Source organism: Protopterus annectens, chromosome 9.part0 (assembly GCF_019279795.1).
Source record: "Protopterus annectens isolate FY-2018-M chromosome 9.part0, PAN1.0, whole genome shotgun sequence".
NCBI lineage: Eukaryota > Metazoa > Chordata > Ceratodontiformes > Protopteridae > Protopterus > Protopterus annectens.
The window spans coordinates 1,716,344,934-1,716,358,317 of NC_056743.1; positions in this window are offsets into that span (position 1 = coordinate 1,716,344,934).

Here is a 13,384-nt window from a genome sequence, read left to right on the forward strand (position 1 = left end):
AAATGTAGGAATGCTTGCTGTATGGTAAATATAATAGTTCTATAAATTATCATATAAGTGAGGACAGAAGAGGCAGGAAAAGTTGACTCGAAAGCTGAAGACAGTGTAGTATTAGTCTAGTGTAGAAAAAGATCAGAACCAGGTATCCAGGAATTGCAGTCTGAATTTAAGTTTGAAAAGTTTGTTATCATCATTCTTTCTAAGTAGTAAGGACAAGAAGTCCCTTAGTGTAGATACGTAGGAGAAGTACACAGAGTCACCAGCCAAATTATTAGATAGGGTTATATGGAATAATTGTTTAATAGCTGAATGGAGCTGTCTATATGGGGAGTAATGTAGATGAATGTTGCTTTGGCATGGACGCTGGTCAAGTTTGTAGATTAATTTGTGTGTGATTAGCAGCTGTGAAATGGATAAGTAGTAGGGTAATCCTAGTCATGAATTTTTTTTAAGACCTAGGGCGTGGTGTACTTTATAAGTTAAGTCTGAGGCAAGTTCTGTGACTTTACTGTATCATTTCTCATGGAGGATGGATAGTGAGGTTTGTAGGTTAATCAGTACATGAGCCATGCAAAGGAGTATGGGAAGCAGGAAGGTTGAGACAAGGTGGCTTTTTGCAGAAGTATATTTTAAAAATCTTCTGTATAAATATGACAAATGAGGCTAAGATGTGTGAACTGCTAACATGGTGTTGTGTAAACTCCTAGTTTCAGTCAGTAAGGGCTGGATAATACATCAGTTCAAAGTCAGCATTGCTGACTTTTTAGCTTGCAACCTTTTACTGCAAGAAATCTGGACAGAGCTTAAAATAATAGGGGACAAAGGTCCAAAAAATAGGGACAGATGTTAAATATTGCTCTTATAAACTTACAACATTGCTAGAATAATAAGATTTGTGTTAGCACGCATTTTCTAAAGGATAGGAATTCTGAAACAAAATGCATGATGTTATTTAGTGATGTCGATCGTCAGTGATTTGCCATAAAAGCATAAAGTTTATTAGGAACAGACCAAAAATATCAAGCAAAACTCTGGACATTCTGCAAAAATCTGGACAGTGAGAGGTATGCATTCAGCTAAAATACAGAAATAATTGTTGTTGCTACACGTGTAAACTGAAGTGAGAAAGTGATTCACTCCTGCATGAAAATTTGAGAATGGTGCTTCAAGAACAGTGCTATGTAGATAAGAATATAACCAGCAGCTACACAGTATTTCAAGTGGCAGCCAAAAAATACAGAATCCCTAACATGAGCAAATATGAAAGATGTCTAATGAAAAACCTCCTGATGAATTAATGGACTAAAACATGCCTACTTCTTAGAGATGTTAAAGTACTTACTGGAAACCTGCATGCATGGGAGTTAAACATTTTGTGATGGAAAGATTTAATTTAAGATTGCAGTTTCAGGCTTGGCACTTAACAAGTTGCTGATTTAAGAACTTTTCTTCATATACCAGTAGAAAGAAAAACAGGAAATTTGTTCTTCTGTTTTCCTGTTAATCACTGTAGCTATAGTGCTAAATGTGAAGTTTGTGAAAACATGTAGCTTTGGTGTGCTCAGGATATGTTTAGTTCCCCTTGTATGACTTCATGAGATTTTTTTTATTTTTACTTCTTTATTTACTCATATCCTTCTTAAGAGAATTCCCCTAAATTTTAACTTCCATTTTTATTACTGGGGGATTTCTTGTGCAGAACTCTCATGAATGCAAGGCATTCAAGAGGAACAGCTTCCACACAGCTAAAAATGGCAATATTTAAAATAAGACAAACACAGCCTGTGCTTATCCAGGGTAGTCTGCTTGTTTTTTTTTTTTTCTGTTATTAACTGATAGTTCTGTTAATGTTTGATAGCTAGCTTCATAGGCATGAATGGCCAACATATTATCTAATTAACACAGTTGCTCTAGCTGTGTGCATAATATTTAACTAGAAACAGTGCCCATTTTGGGCATTGAGGTGTCCATACCTTCTCCAGCTAGCATATGAGAAGTACATCCTGCCTCAGTTCACTCTACAGCCAGTCCCGCATAGTTTGATGTATTGTTTATCCAGATTTTTTTATTATTACTGGTGCAGTCCAGTTTTTTTTTTTTTTTTTTTGCTGCACTTGTCTAATATCCTGCTGCATAAAACACTACCCTGGTCATAATTCTGAAATTATGCTTACTACTGCAGATATACACTCAAGATATACCTCATGTCAACATGTGTATGCTAGTTGTTTTGTAGTAGATTGAGCCTGGATTTATACCTTTATTGTACTATTTCAATGTGGATAATGATGGTACTGATGGTTTGCCACACCCTGTCATGCTGGTGTAAGTTTAAATGCAATAAACTTATTATATGTGAAAATGTCCATGTCAGATGTTATTGTTGAAAAGCTGTATTTAATATACAACTGGTCCCACTATCAAAGTAGTAAAACTAAATAAAACCTCACTACCTACCAGCAACTTAGAAATCAGGCTAAAAAACTAATTAAACACGGCAAAATAAAAAACTACTTCCATGTAAATCAACTAAAATACCAGAACAATCCCAAAAGATTTTAACAAACAATAAATCTCCTTCTCAACCCAGGAAAATCCAGTACCCCAGCCCTATCACTGACCAACCAAAATGAGTCCATAGCCACTCAATTTAATTCCACTTTATTAACTCAATAACCTCCCTACTTAGCAACACACCCAGCACTACTTTTACCATACATCAGATTCCTGACAAAAACACTACCCTTCTTGAACTAAAACCATTTCAAACCAACTACATTAAAACTCTTATCACCAAATTAAAACCTTGCACACTAGCCGCTGACCAGCTACCTAGCTACTTTCCATTGCTTACACTATAACTGTTCTAATTAACCGTTCTGTCTCTGAACAGTATGTACCATCCCTTTGGAAAATATCCCACATAATACCCTTACATAAAGGCGAACACTCAGCTGATATATCCAACTATAGACCCATAGCCATTCTGTCCCCACTCGCCAAAATCTTAAGAAAAATGTATACACAAATAGATATTAGGCCATTTCCTGACCAATAATCTATTAGCCAAAACACAACACAGTTTCCGGCCTAAGCATAGTACCAGTACAGCACTCATCAGCTTTACTGATACTGTATACCAACTTAAAAACAAAAAACAACTAGCATCTGCTACCTTCCTAGACATGTCAAAAGCATGTGACACTGTGTCACATCAAATACTTCTAAACAAACTAGCCATCTACCACTCCAGCTCTAAAACCATAAAATGATTTCATAGCTGCCTGACTGACAGAAAACAAGCCACTTCTATGGGAAAATAAACTCTCCACTCAGCTCCCGGTAAGAGTTGGGGTCCCACAAGGCTCAATCCTTGGTCCACTCCTATTCGCTATCTTTACTAATGACCTTCATACTGCAGCTAACCCAGCCTTAATTGTCCAATATGCTGATGACGCTTCACTGATCTGCTCTGCCCACTATCAAAGATCTTCAAGAAAAAAACTCAAGTAGCCCTTCACAGTATAGAAAACTATCTAGCACTCCATCAACTTATACTTAACCCCCCCAAAAAAACAAACTTATGGTCTTCCACCAAAACCCAACATCTTAAAATCTACCGCCTGTCTTTATTTCCTCTTCCAATGGTACCATAATAGAGCCAGTAGAACATACAAAACATCTTGGTGTTACAATTGATAGTAGACTTAGGTTTGATAAACACCTTGCTCTAACCATTAAAAAGGTGCATGCCAAACTGGGTTCTCTCTACAGCGCAAAACCATTTCTTACTGATGAAGCCAAACTCGCTACTGCTCGAACCCATCTATTATCTTCCCTTCTATATTGCTGTCAAATACTTATCAACCTTCACATATCTGACCTAAATAGCCTTGAATCCTGCTATAACAAAATTGCAAAATTCACTACAAATCAATCTTATAGATCTCACCACTGTACTGCATTAAATCAACTAAACTGGCTAGAGCTCCCACATCTCCTCTCCCGACTCAACTACTAACCACCCACACAGTCATATACAAGCCTGACAGCTGCCCAGCTCTATCAGACCTAGACCAACTCTATAGTAACCTAACATCCCTTAGATCTGCTGAAAGAATATTGTTAAAAGTTAGTAAAGCCCAAAACGCTTATGGCATCTCCCTATTCTCTCATGCCATAGTCAAGCAATGGAACTCTCTTCCACAGCATATTCTCACCATCAATAACACACTAGCATTTAAACAGACCCTTAAAGAACATTTCTCTATACATAGGCTCTGCTCTTGTACTATCCCAGGCTAATCATCTGTACCTGCAAATATTTACCCATTTTCCTCACTTTCTCAGTATATCCTGGCTTTGTTGAATCATTCTCCCAAAAGAATTCTGGAAGAATAGTATGAAGTATGGAGAACGGACAAAACTTGATATACTTTGATAATTGCTTATAATTGCTCAATATTTTTAATATGTCTAACTTTGTTAGTTCCTGATTTCTTTTTTCTAACACTACTGTAATAACTTGTCATTTGTATTCCTGTGTATGTCCTACAACTTGTATATAGGTTCATAGGTTCATACTAGGCTATCTGCCCTGGGGCATTAACAAGCCTAGCCAGAGTGTGTTTAGCTTTCGCCACCCATTTTAAATGAATTTTGCTATGCCCTTTTTCGAGGTTAGTATACTGTGCCTCTGTCTAACAGTGACACAGAAGTGATACCCGGGGTAAATCTATGATCTCCCATCCACTCATCAAGATTCCTCTTGAAGAGAGTCAATGAGGGACTCTGCCTAACCTGGACTGGGATCTTATTCCAGAGTGAAGGGAGCCTCTGGGTTATGAATCTGACCCTCCAGCATGTCCTATTTATTTCAGTGCTGAGGTTCAAGTCTCTATGTCCCTCTGTCATATGTAAATACTATTGTAATCCACTTTGGAGCTTTTCTCCCCAGGTCGCCATTGAAAACGGGCTTCTGGCCCAGCCGGACACTACCCGGTTAACAGATGAAATAAAATAAATAAAATAAAATAAAAACAAAAAAAAATTGCTGGCTGTGACGTATTGTTGTCAGTATCCATAATGCTATTTGCCAAGCTTGTTATCTGTGATGTACATTGTCTGCTAAGTATGGCAAAACTAACTTTGTCTGTGATTTTATGTAATGCTTTTATGCTGCTTGTACCACTACAGCTTTTCTCCCCAGGCCTCCACTGAAATGGACTTGTTGCTCAGTCTGACAATCTGGCACCAAAATGTAAATAGTTACAAACCAATTAACTTTATTTATTCTTGACTGGGCTAGTAGCCTCTTTTCAGGGGAGACCCAAGGTGGTATTTATACCACTAGGGAAAACTTGACCAGGGCATTGGGGTACTTCCTCTTTCCTTTTCATTAAGTGCCACGGGATCTTTTATAGCCACCAACTCACACAGACAGGGCCTCAGGTAAACATCTCCTTCAAAGAATAATGCAATCAAGAGTGTAGCACTCTCTTATGTCAAACTCCAATGTTAGCAATCCTGCTATCTGGTATAAGAATAGAAGCCAAAGCCTTCGCCTCTAAAGGAGAGTGTGCTACCTATTGTGCCACTGATACTGCAACTTTAAAATTTCTTAAAAGGAATTAAGTGCCATTCCTTATAACAACCTTATACCAGTATCTTTTTGTGCATCCTGGCAGGTGCTAACTGGTCTGTAATGGACAAATTCTTACCAGCTTGTTGGCTGCAGCAAATATCTAAAGAAATTTCATTTTTTATTTTGTTTTTGTTAAGTAAGTTAGATCCCTTGTCACATCAAATGATTTTAGGGTGATTTTCTTGTCAAGTTACTTGGTCAAGGTCAATGAGTATGCAAATAAAACATTGGAATCAGCTGAGGGTCTACAAGATACAGTCCAGGGCAGTCTTTCACTTTAAATTACTGTGGTATACAACTAGCCTAATGAGAAAGTTAAAACATACTTCCATCAAATATAGTGTGCTTTGGTGTGAAAGAAATAAAAAAAAGAACAGAACCAATGGAACTCTGAACTCTGAATAGGGAATAAGTGTATATCATTGTGTGTATTGTACCTGGTCAGCCACTTTAGCTAGATAGCATGTGCATTTAAGTTACTGAGCATGTGCAAGATCAGTGCCATTTTGTATAGTCAGTCAAAGTGAATGCAGGCATGTGTAGAGATGCACATGCGAGTGTGTTTGAAGTAACAAGTTAGTCAGTTAGCTTATGAAGTTCAAAGTATATGTTCCAGTTACAGCTCCTGATGTGTTTATTTATAATAAATGACTTGACCGCATTCCTAGCCTCAATGTCTCATTTGAATACACTAGACATGAAACATGATGTCAGAATGGGATTCAAAACTGAAGCTACTTACACACCATGAAGCACGCAGATAGAAATGGAAAAATATAGAGGAGCCAACTCATAAACAGGTCAGCGGTTATTCAAAGGTACTTAAGCTCATTTAAATGATTTTTAAGTCACTGAAAAAGTGGCGAAGCATTCAAAACATTCAAAATAATTACCAAGACAAATTAAATGTCTGAAATAGTGATATATTGATAAAAATATTCAAAATAATTACAAACATGTTCAAAACAATTTCTGAAGTGTTTAAAATGTATGAAAAAGCTAAAATAACCAGATATTTTTGCAATGTACTACTTTTTTTGATTAACCAAAACTTTTTGAAGTATCCAAAGTTTCTGTGATGTTCAAAGTGTTTGCAGTGTTGAAATAAAGCCCTTTCAGAGAGACTGTCGTGCAGTTGGGCATAATTACAAGTCCCTGGTCTATGCTTATATTTAAATTAATTTTGTTGTTATGGCAGAGGGATTTCACAGACCTGGACCTCTGGTGTTTGATAATAATATTACAGAGAATTGGCAAGTGTTTGAGCAAGAATATATTTTCATACAGGCTGCATTTTCTGATAAAGATGTGCATACAAGAGCTTTCATACTTCATAATTTAGCTGGTTTGGAAGCCATTGAGAGGAAACATTCATTTGTGTATGCACCTGTTTTGTATGGAGAGGAAGGGGAGAACCACCATATTGTGATACAGACTGAAACACAGGAAGACATTGAGTGCATAAATCGTAAATTTAGAGAAATGTGCAACCGTCAAATGAATATTACAGTGGAAAGGCACATTTTTTACACAAAAAAAATCAAAAGCCTGGTGAAACTATATCAGCATATATTAATGACTTAAAGCAAAAATGTGCAGATTTGGTGATTTGAGAGATGAGTTGATAAAAAACAGGCTTGTGTGTGGTGTCAATAATGATGCACTGAGAAAGATTTTGTTTGAGACAGTGATTTCATGTTGAGCAAAATCACTGAGATGTGTCAAATACAAGAGCTTATAAAAAGCATACAAATATGCTTACGAATGAAAAAAGCATGCATGCAGTATCTGCCAGTGCAAATGTTGGCAGTGTACAACATAAAGCTAGGATGAAAAAGACATATAAACCAAAGGGTGTGGCAGCAAACAACCTCATTGTTAACTGTCGTAATTGTGAAGGCAGTCATGAACCTACTGTAGATGAGAGAATGCTTAGCTTTTGGTCAGCAGTGTCGCAATGTAAAAAGTGGGTTAATCTCAAAAGGCTTTGAAAGTCTAAAGTGGCACATACTTTTATTAAAAGAAAACATCCAAAGAAGCAAGTAAATCAGATAGGGAGCTGTGAGCAAACTTTTTATGTTGATGGTGTCTCTGTGATCGATGAAACAGTTAACACAGTAGATTATCATTTGGCATCAGAGAGTGAAATATTTTATACTGTACAAATAATGGAAAACCTGTAGATCTTAAGATAGACACTGGGCCCAAGTGCAATGTTATATCAGCACAAATATTTCAAAGAGTAAAAGCTGGTGAGAAACTTGATTCAGCAAAGTGTGCAAAGCTAGTTGCTTATGATGATGAAGAGATTCAAACTGATGGTGCAGTAGTTCTCACATGCCATTCTGCTGGGAACAGCTATGACGTGCAGTTTTACATAGTCAAAAGACACGTGCAGTCACTGTTAGGCCTCAAAGACTGTTTGAGAATGGACTGATTTCATTTAATAAAGAGTTCCACCATATAAGTCTGAACAACAATGATAATTTTACACAGAATATTTTTAGTGAATATGCTGATATTTTCAAAGACGAGCTTGGCAAACCTCCAGTCACATATTCCATGAAGTTAAACCATGAAGTAAGCGAACTTGACAAAATGGTGAATGTGGGTGTCCTTATTCCAGTAAAAGAACCGACTGAATAGGTATCCTTCATGGTCGTAGCTCAAAAGAAAATCTCAGATGATATTCAATGTATTGATCCGAGAGATTTAAACCAAGCACTTAAAAATCTTCATCATCCGATGAGTACAGTAGAAGTAATCACTCTCATACCAAATGCCACATTTTTTTTTTCAGTGTTATATGCAAAAGGTTCCTTTTGGCAAATTTCTCTGGATCACAAATCTTCACTGTTAACTACTTTCAGTACACCATTAGGTAATTACAGATTCTTGAGAATGCTATTTGGGATAAATTCTGCCAGTGAAGTATTTCAAAGTGTGATGGAGCAAATTTTTTCTAGTTATCCAAGTACTATCATAGTAGACAACATTGTTGTAGGGGGCAACGGTGAAGCCGAACTTGATAGAAATCTCAAGAAAGTTCTAGACTGTGCACTTGAAGTAAATCTTAAACTGGATCCTCAGAAATGTAAATTCAAACTGAAATAAGTTACTTATTTGGGTCATTTGTTTACCAGTTCTGGCTTACAACCAGAGCCATCTAAGTAAGCAGCAATTCATGCCTGCTCCAGAAAATGTCACATCTTCACTGAGTTTTCTGGATATGGTCAAGTATTTAGGAAAGTTCATCCCAGACCTGAGTGAGCTTTCAGCACTGTTACATGAGCTGACACATAAAAATGTAAACTGGACCTGGTTAGAACAACACCAAAAAGCATTTGACATTCTGAAACAGAAAATTTCTTGTCCACCCACACTGAGATATTTTGAGGTTCACAAACCTGTAACTCTTTTGTGTGATGCTTCAAAGTATGGTCTTAGTGCAGCATGTCTTTAAGAAAGCATACCAGTAGCCTATGCATCCAGAACTTTAACCCAAACTGAAATGCAGTATACACAAATTGAAAAAGAGCTTTTGGCAGTAGTGTTCACATGTTCGAAGTTGTTCAAATAGAGGCTGATCACCAACCTCTAGTGACACTTCTGAAAAAGCCAATACATACAGCCCCAGCATGCTTGCAACACATGATGTTAAAATTGCAAAAGTACAATTTCAATATTGTCTATACAAAAGGCAAATTTCTACACCTTGCTGATACTTTGTCAAGAGCACCCAAACAACACAACAACATGACAATGAGAAAGCAGACCCTAGAGTCATGGAAGTCAGAACTTTTTCCTCTTCACATTTTGATGAACTCGGAAATCACACTGCTTCAGCCCCAGTTCTCCAGAAGCTGAAATATGTTCATAGGTTCATAGGTTCATAGGTTAATACTAGGCTATCTGCCCTAGGGCATTTATAAGCCTAGCCAGAATGTGTTTGGCTTTCGCCACCCATTTTAAATTTATTTTGCTATGCCCTTTTTCGAGGTTAGTATACTGTGCCTCTGTCTAACAGTGACACGGAAGTGATACCCGGGGTAAACCTATGATCTCCCATCCACTCATCAAGATTCCTCTTGAAGAGAGTCAATGAGGGACTCTGCCTAACCTGGACTGGGATTTTATTCCAGAGTGAAGGGAGCCTCTGGGTTGAGAATCTGTCCCTCCAGCATGTCCTATTTATTTCAGTGCTGAGGTTCAAGTCTCTCGAGAGCGTAGCTCGATGGGATTTGGATTTTCTGAGGTGCAGCATGTCCATTAATTCCGGGTTGGACATGGCTTTATACATCAGGCACAGATCGCCTCTGAACAGGCGATATGCCACTGAGTAGAGCTGGAGTTTCTTTAACCGGGCAGCATATGGCATCTGTTTGAGCCCTTTGATCCTCTTGGTGAGGTACTTTTGGGGTCTTTCCAGTTGCTGCAGGTGTCTGGTAAGGTACATCCCAAAAGGGGCATTGTACTCAATTATGGGCCTGATGAGGGATGAGTAAAGAGGCACGATGACCTCCTCTGATCTAGATGTGAATCCCTTCATGATTAGGTGGGCTATATAAAATGTTTTTCTAACCACTTTGGCCACGTGGTTGTCAAATGAGAGATTGCTATCAACTTGGGTCCCCATGTCCCTAATTACTTCTTCTGTACTTAATGGATTACCACCTATGTGGTAATTTGTGGGCACTTTGTTTTTGCCAAAGGGGATGACTATACACTTTTGGCATTTAGCTTGAGGCCATGGCTCTGGCACCAGTTGTCTGTTTCTATGAGGCCCTTTTGGAGGATGCTTGTGTCAGCTGGAGAGTCGATTATGGCGCCCAGTTTGCAGTCATCTGCGAACTTGGTCAGCCACAGTCCTTCCGTGTTGGCCTGTACCTCCGAGAAATATATACCGAACAAGAGAGGTCCCAGGACTGAGCCTTGTGGGACACCACTTGTAACTGGTTTGGAGTCTGACATGGCTCCAGCAATTCTAACCATGTGGGTTCTGTCCTTGAGCCAGTTTGCAATCCATCTAGTGACATAGGGGTTTATATTTAAGCTGGTGAGCTTATCTATAATGCCCGAGTGGGGTATTGTATCGAAGGCTTTTGCGAGGTCCAGGTAGGCTGTGTGGACCACCTTCCCCTCGTCAATGGCCTTGGCGACTGTTTCAAAGAAATCAACCAGGTTTAAGAGGCAGGATCTGCCCTTAACAAAGCCAAACTGGGTAGGATCCAGTGTTTGTAGGTCCCCAATATCTTTATTTATGAGGTCCATGATGATCCTTTCCATAGCTTTGCAGACCAAGCTAGTCAGGCTTATGGGGCGATAGTTTCCAGGATCCGTTGAGGCACCACCTTTATGGAGAGGGACCACTGTTGCTGAACGCCACTCTTTGGGCACATATCCTGTAGTAAGGCTGAGATTGAACAGTAGTTTTATGTTTGGGTTTAGCTCTTCTTGGAGTTCATGTAGGACGCAGCACTCTGCTGGGATAGATATTTGCCCTTTTGGTAGGGAGGGGGGGGAGAATTTGCGCTGAACCTGTCAGCTAGGATGTTGGCAATGTCTGTGGGTTTGGTGTATTTTTTGTCATTTTGGACTAATTCTGAGCATATCTGGGAATTACCACCCAGGTTCCTAACATAACTAAAGAAAGCCTTGTGATTATCCTTAGTGCCCTGTGCAATTTTTCTCTCGAAGCTGGCCTTAGACAATTTTATGTGTTTTTTGCTAATACTGATCACTGATGCCTTCCCTTTTTTATGATTTTGCTCTATCATTTAGTAGCTTCCTCCTTCTATTGTATAGTTTGTTTATGGCTGGGGTCCACCAGACAGGACGTCTGCCTTTGGAGGACTGGGTCTTGGTTTTATTTGGGATCGCATGATCCATGCATTCCTGAAGGTGTTCATAGAATGCATTTATAAAGGATTCTGTGGTCTGGGCCGTATTTTCCACAGGCCCGGGGGCTTTGAAGGATTCCACCTCAGTTTTGAGGAGTGTGAAATTTGCTTTAGAGAAGTTTTTCACTGTGGTTTTCTGGGCAGGGGGTGGGGTCGGGATGTGAATATCCAGTGAGATTAGTTTATGGTCTGATCTTACCAGTGAGGGATACACTTCTGGTCTGGAGCATAGAGTCCCCATGTTGGTGATGATCAGGTCCAGTATGTTTTCCCCTCTTGCAGGAGTGGTAACAAGTTGTTCCATAGCATTTGAGTTTATAAATTCTAGGAGCCTTTGGGCTAGGGTGTTGGAGCTAGAGTAATGCTCCCAGTCTATGTTTGGGTAGTTGAAGTCATCCAATATAATGGTGTTTGGAGAGACCTTCATATTTTCCAGTGTTCTCAGGAAGGCCGAGTGGGGTTCCTGGGTTTGGGAGGGTGGTCTGTAGCAGGCTATAAACTGGAAGGCAGTTTTACCCACTGTTAGTTGCACATGGATAGTCTCTGATGCTTCGTGCTTTGCCACCAACCTGGAGGTGTGGGTATCTTTGATGAATATCGATACTCCCCCTCCTTTTGTGGCTTGGTCCAAGTTTTGGGGCCAAAAAGCATGGTATGAGGTATAACCTGGTAGTGCTGGGGTGCTCTCGGGAGCCCTGAACCAGGTTTCTGTTACTGCACAGATATCGATGTTCTCCATGCTAAGGAGAGTTTCAAGTGCGTGCATCTTGAGGTTTAGACTTCTGGCGTTGAGTAGCATTACTCTTAGTTTCTTATCCCTTGTGATACCTATGGAGGTGGGTTTGTCTTTTGAGCCTTGCCTAAAAAAGGCACTATGGGGTAGCAAGAGCCTTTGCCAATATCCGAAAGCCCAGGGGTGACAGGTGCAAGCCGTCCCTAGCGAAGCATCGTGGCTTGTCGAGCATATCATCCCAAGCTGACAGGCATTGGATCCCCTTTGAATGACACCAGTACTTAAGCCAATTGTTGAAATTGATCATCTTGTCTTCATATTGTGGCATCATTCTTGGTGAGGGTAAGATGCTACTCAAGGTCAGGGTCATACCGGCCTGGGCTACATGCTCAGAGAGCTCCTTTATGTCTCTTTTCATGTAGTCCAGGGAGGTACGTCTCAGGTCATTCACACCAGCATGGACAATGACTGAGTCATATTTGTACTTGCCTTGGAGTGACCTGAGTGCTTGTGTTATGTGACGGATCCTAGCACCCGACAGGCTGCTCACCGTGACCCTCTCTTTGTTCAGCCTGGTGAGCGGGACGTCAGTGTGCCTGACAATAGAGTCACCTATTACAAGTGTATCAGGTGTGTTGTTTAGTCTTAAGGGCTGTGACTGTTTGGCACACTGGCTTTGTGAGATATGTGTTGCACGTGCTTTGTTTTGGGGTAGCAGCTGCTTGGGTGTCTGCTTTGGAGGTCTCTGCTGCTTTGGCAGATCTTTATTTAGAGCCTCTGAGTATGTTTTTGTGTGATTATGTGTTTGGTTTGCTGTCGTGGTAGGTCTATGTGAGACTGGAATTGTAGTGAGTGTGGTTTCCTTCTCCTCCTGACTGGTTATGCCAGTACTGAGTTGAGAGAGCTTAGCCTCCAGTTTGGCTATATGGTTGCATCTCTCACATGTGTTGGAATTTGTTGGGAGGAGAAGAGGATTGTCTGTGTACATGAGGCAGTTGTAACATTGCCTCAAGATTCCCAGATTCACCAGCTGGACCGGAGAGGAGATTGACAACTGACCTTTGGACATGCTAGAATAATATTGGGAATTCCTTATTAATTGAAAAC